The following is a 6,568-nucleotide window of genomic DNA, read 5'->3' on the forward strand; positions in this document are numbered from 1 at the left end:
CGATACCCTGACTGTAAAACGGAATTTCGTGAGATAGCTAAGCAGGAACTGCGTGTCACAGCATGACAATGTGAATGTGATTGGTCGACAGTCTCTTGGACGGGCGTTATATACYCTTTGACATTTTCTGGAATAGTTTTTATTTGAAAACGTTTCTGTTTACTTGCCTGCCTATTGAATTTGGAATGCACTGTACTGTTCATCTCTGAAACTCACTGAGATKATTCCTTTGATACAGCAGTAGCAATACAGGGATATAACATCTACAGAAAATACATGAATGCTTATGGGGAGCTGTTGCTGTATACAGTGCATTCTGAAAGTGTTCAGACCCCTTGACTTTTTTAAATTCTAAAATTGATTAKATTWTTTTTTTCTACCTTTCATTTAGCTAATTTATTTGGCACACCTGCATTTGGGGAGTTTCTCCCATCCTTCTCTGCAGATCCTCTCTAGCTCTGTCAGGTTGGATGGGGAACATCACTGCACAGCTATTTTCAGGTCTCTCCAGAGATGTTAGATCGGGCTCAAGTCCGTGCTCTGGCTATGTCACTCAAGGACATTCAGAGACTTCTACCGAAGCCACTCCTGCGTTGCCCCAAAATCATGTTCTAGTGTCCCCARCTAAAATAAATCTTAGTCAACCTTAGTCTGTTCTTTCTACCAAAGGATTGGTTGAAATGTTATAACGTGTATTTTTCCATATATAGACACACCCCATGTGTTTTAATAAAATCAACTATATGTACTGAACTGGTCTGATGCTTTAAGCATGCTGTTTGATTAAATAATTAAGACACACAAATGACTCGAGGGAGCCAGAGATCAAGATAACCTAACCTAACCAGAAGGAGAACAATTCTGCCGTTATGCTCCTGAAGTTTCCMGTAATGGGCTACACCAGCGGTRGGRAACCTTTTCCATTTGGAGTGCCAAGTTATCTTACCATTTCTACCAACCTGCGTGCCACTTACGATTTTCATAGGTACATTTTCGTGGAACAGTTTCATCTCATTTATAATAGTATCTCAAAATCATTGTCTGTGATTAATCTACATTCTATCTAAATCTAAATGAAAATTATACAAATCTAAAAGTAACTTTTATTGCCATTGCCAACTATGTAAAAATAGCCGACATAAAGCCAACAAATGAAAACATTGCAGCCTGCAGGTAGAAAATATCCTGATAAAAATAAATATCCTATAAATCACATTAGCTGCACATGACCTGTCTACAACGAACTTGAAACATTGTATCAACTATCAACTGGGTTGGCCCGAAACTCGTGATAGCAAGCTTGCAACATTGTATAAAATATTCTGGGCCCTCAGAGTTTCCCGGCCAGTGAGTTTGGGACAGACACAGCTGTCGGCTATTTGTGAAAAGAATAAGAAGTAATCAGGTATTGTATGACATTTCCACTGGATCAGAGCATTGCATTTTTCCCTTTTATGCCGAGTGGTTATCGAAAGGGCGAGAGCTGGAAATATTTTACGAAAATACTTTGAGGAACTATTGTCATTCGCATTGATTTTGATTAGACTTTGTTTACTTGCTGTTTGAGGTGAAAAAAATTACTTTGAGAAGCTCCAACTCATTAGTGGTGGTGCGTTAAGACAATCAGAAATACTATCAGACATCCCCAAATGTAACTTTGACTATATTACTCTTCCCTGAAGGAGGGAAATGAGGTACAACACCTGTTTGACCCGCCCTTTCCTGGGTCGGTGAAGCGGTATTACATTTAAGGAATAAATCCGAACCTCACGCTCATCACCTGTGGAAGGCGGGGCTTCCAGCAAGGCGTGGATTTAATAGTATGTTGTACCTAGTTTCCCTCCTTCAGGGAACAGTAGTTATAGTCATAACGTTAACCGTCTACTTCATCACCATCCCGGATCCGGGAGCATCCTCATCAGTAAAAAAGCTGACTAGCATAGCCTAGCATAGCGCCACAAGTAAATACTAGCATATAAATATCATGAAATCACAAGTCCAAGACACCAAATGAAAGATACACATCTTATGAATCCAGCCATCATTTCCGATTTTTAAAATGTTTTACAGCGGAAAACACAATATGTATTTCTATTAGCTAACCACAATATGCAAAAGACTCAACCGCATATTTTCACAATTTTTTTACCGCATAGGTAGCTATCACAAAACGACCAAATAGAGATATAATTAGTCACTAACCAAGAAACAACTTCATCAGATGACAGTCTTATAACATGTTATACAATAAATCTATGTTTTGTTCGAAATGTGCATATTTGAGGTATAAATCATAGTTTTACATTGCAGCTACCATAAAAAAATATCACCAAAGCAGCCGGAATAATTACAGAGAGCAACGTAAATACCTAAATACTCAACATAAAACATTTATGAAAAATACATGGTGTACAGCAAATGAAAGATAAACATCTTGTGAATCCAGCCAAATTTCGATTTTTTAAGTGTTTTACAGCGAAAACACAATATAGCATTATATCAGCTTACCCAATAGCCAAACACACAAACGCATTTATCAGCAGCAAAAGGTAGCGATCGCAAAAACCAGCAAAAGATATTAAATTATTCACTAACCTTGACAAACTTCATCAGATGACAGTCCTATAACATCATGTTACACATACATATAGTGTTTTGTTCGAAAATGTGCATATTTAGCGGTACAAATCGTGGTTTTACAATGTGAATACGTAGCCAAAATGCACAAAATTCTCCGGAGATATTTTGGACACTCACCTAATCTAATCAAATAACTCATCATGAACTTTACTAAAAAATACATGTTGTACAGCAAATGAAAGATACACTAGTTCTTAATGCAACCGCTGTGTTAGATTTTTTTAAATAACTTTAGTACGACATACAGCTTACGTTATAGCGAGACAGCGCCCGCAATAAGGGCGGAAAATAGGACTAAACATTTCCCACAGAAATACGAAATAACATCATAAATGGTTCCTACTTTGCTGAGCTTCCATCAGAATCTTGTACAAGGAGTCCTTGGTCCAGAATAATCGTTGTTTGGTTTTAGAATGTCCCTTCTCCTGTCGAATTAGCAACCATAGCTAGCCATGTGGCGCAAACGTGCCCAACTTCACCTGACGCAAAGAAAAGAAATTCCAAAACTCGCAATAAACGTTCAATAAACTGATACAACTCGGTTGAAAAAAACTACTTCATGATGTTTTTATCACATCTATCAAATAAAATCAGAGCCGGAGATATCTAACGTGTATACCGAAAGCTTTTCAGAAGGCAATCTGGGTTTCCTTCTCGCGCCCTTCGAAGACAATGACATTTCCAGACACGTCATTCCAAAAGCTCTTGTTCGGCCTCAGATCAAGCTAGACACCCCATTCCACCTCCCACTGCCCGTTGACATCTAGTGGAAGGCGTATGAAGTGCATGTATATCCATAGATTTCAGGCAAATTAATAGGAAGGCCCTGGAACAGAGCCTCGATTTCAGATTTTTCACTTCCTATCAGGAAGTTTGCTGCAAAATGAGTTCTGTTTTACTCACAGATATAATTCAAACGCGTTTTAGAAACTTGAGAGTGTTTTCTATCCAATAGTAATAATAATATGCATATTGTACGAGCTAGAATAGAGTACGAGGCAGTTTAATTTGGCACGATTTGTTACAAAGTGAAAACAGCCCCCCTATTGACAAAAGGTTGTTAAGCTTGTCATATGATGAACTTCAACTTAAATACTGGATCTTGCTGTGGGACAGTTTTTGTATTCAGATCTCTGAAATGCACTCTAACGATGTAACATTTAGTGTCTCCTTATGTTACGCTGGGAAAACAGTTTTCATGGGCACTGAAATCCTAAATAATTTCAGAGTTTGCTAAACCAATGGTTCTAACCGAGAGTCACCTTGACTTTATTGACAACACCCAAATGGATACTGTCATTAATGCGGTTCTTCAATAATTTGACATAATTCTTAATACTGTAGCTGTTTAGTTACAGTCACATGTTCAACTATCATCAGCTGATCCAGGAAATTATTTTAATGACAGTCACATGACAAACATCATGAAATGCAACAACAAGCAAAGTGTGCGTCTCTTTCATTACTCTGTTAAAGACAGTTGTGCTGTGCTACATTGGATCCAACATCACTAACAAATTGATGGTTATAATATGTTATTGTCTGCTTGATTTATAATAGGGTCTCGTTAGTCTGTTTGCACACAGAGATACTTAGCTCATGTGTAGAGAACTGTTCCTTGATGGATAGGCTATTGTACAACACACAGAGCTATTTTCCTTTATTCAGGACATTTAGAATGACAACACATTACAGAGTAGCATTGTGGGATTATTCACAAAATTATCTGGTGATCAGGTTATAAAATGCCATGACAAAAGACATTTTAGTTCCATGTTTCACCTGAAATATGAAATGATATTTATAATCCTAGGTCTATGTTATTGTTAGTTGAAGTTATGCGTCCTACATTAGGTCTMTGTTATTGTTAGGGGAAGTTATGGATCCTACAGTAGGTCTATGTTATTGTTAGGTGAAATTATGGGTRCTACAGTAGGTCTATGTTATTGTTAGGTGAAGTTATGGGTCCTACAGTAGGTRWATGTTATTGTTTGGTGAAGTTCTGGGCCAATTTGTTAAACAATTAGTGTACAAACCCTCATTGTCAGGCTGATGGCAAAGCTAGCCAAAGAGCATTTTACTGGTTGAAGTGTTTTTTAAAGTATAAAGTAGTTGATTTGCGACAATAACACAAACATATTAAGCAGGAGATTCAAGCGAGCCTTACAATTATAATCCAAAAGTAATGTGTTAATCTAACTGCATTGTCTGATTTACAATAGGCTTTACAGCGAAAGCATACCATGCTATTGTTTGAGGATGGCGCCTCACATCAACATATTTTTCAACCAGCACAGGCTTCATAAAATCACAAATAGCGATTAATAAATCACTTACTTTTGAAAATCTTCCTCTGTTTGCAATCCCAAGGGTCCCAGCTACAACATMAATGGTCATTTTGTTAGATAAAATCCTTCTTTATATCCCAAAAAGTCTGTTTAGTTGGCGCCATCGATTTCAGTAAAACAACTCYWTCAACATGCAGACAAAGGAATCCAAAAATCTACCGCTAAACTTTGTTCAAACAAGTCAAACTACGTTTCTATTCAATCCTCAGGTACCCTAAAATGTAAATAAACTATCATATTTCATAAGGGAAAAAGTATGTTCAATAGAAAAGGAAAATTAGCGGGCGCACGTCCTCTTCGTCGCGAACCGACAGACTGATTTTCCACTGGGACTCTTTGTACCAAAACTCCAAATTCTTCCTCGTTTGGGAAGAAACAAGTCTGAAACAATGATCAAAGACTGTTGACATCTATTGGAAGCCATAGGAATTGCAATCTGGGAGCTAGAATTGCATAGGACCCATAGCTTTCCATTATAAGAGCCTGGGACCTCAACAAAAAAATATATATACTCCGGTTGGTTTTTCTTTCGYTTTTTGCCTAACATATCAATTGTGTTATAGTCTCATACATTATTTTAAKATTTCTACAAACRTCAAAGTGTTTTCTATCCAATMGTACCAATTATATGCATATCCTGGCTTCTGGGCCTGGATAACAGGCAGTTTACTTTGGGCATGTCAGTCAGGCGGAAATTCAGAAAAATAGACCCTAGCCTGAAGACGTTTTTTTTGTGAGTTTCCTTGACTAGCACTCCTGATCTTGCGCTGATAGTGCGCTGTAATGTTCAGAATACATTGTGGAAAACTAAAATCTTCGCTCACCATTTTTGCTCCAGGCAGATATACTACATCCATAACTAGCGGTTTCCTCATTAGGCAGGAGGCGTATCTGCAATTAAATGGTGTGTGCTTTGCCCTCGTGCTGCAATTCTATAATTGGAGACCAAAAAGGTCTACTGGCACACTGCTTAGGATTTCAACAACTGATAACTTATTGGCCTACAATCATCGATGTTACTACTTAATGTGAAAGACAAGAAAAAAATGACTATTGTTGCTATCTTTGGACTGTCTTAATTGTCAATTTAACAGACATCATTGTTGTACAACTTCATGGTATGCTCTGGGCATTCACCTTTTTACCTCAAATAAAACAGTGGATTTCCGCTGTTGTTGGCCTTTTAACCATCTGTCTGACTTAGTCCCGTCTCTCTCCTGTGTGAAATGACAAATCTGGATCCTTGGGATTGAAAGAGTATTATTTATGAGATTTATCCAAAAACGTGACTAACAAAAATAGAGCTGTTTACACTTACGCAGCTATTGGCCCCACTTGAATCAAAACTTGCAACACTTTCAAAATGTTTTAGTTTTCAATATATCCCAAACTGTTCTGCATATTGGTTATTGATTTGGACCACGTTTTTAAAAAAACTGTTTGACATTTGCGCTATTTCCCATTTTAGCAAAATGTCATTTGAAAAAGACGTTGAAAATAAGACTGGTTTCCTACGTCCCAATATATGTTCCAATATAGTTCGGTTGTAGCTGAAAGTGGAAAGTTGAAAAGAGTAAGAT

General features: G+C 37.4%; 2 long non-coding RNA genes across 3 annotated transcripts in view; one reads left to right on the forward strand and one right to left on the reverse strand.

Annotated features, from left to right (window-relative positions):
- The window catches only part of LOC139023332 (uncharacterized), a 92,810-nt gene that overhangs the window by 84,914 nt on the left and 1,328 nt on the right, over window positions 1–6,568 (forward strand). The gene's annotated exons all lie outside the window — the stretch shown is intronic.
- The window catches only part of LOC139023334 (uncharacterized), a 107,872-nt gene that overhangs the window by 78,350 nt on the left and 22,954 nt on the right, over window positions 1–6,568 (reverse strand). The window lies entirely within an intron of this gene.

The sequence above is a fragment of the Salvelinus sp. IW2-2015 genome, linkage group LG31 (assembly GCF_002910315.2).
Source record: "Salvelinus sp. IW2-2015 linkage group LG31, ASM291031v2, whole genome shotgun sequence".
Lineage (NCBI taxonomy): Eukaryota > Metazoa > Chordata > Actinopteri > Salmoniformes > Salmonidae > Salvelinus > Salvelinus sp. IW2-2015.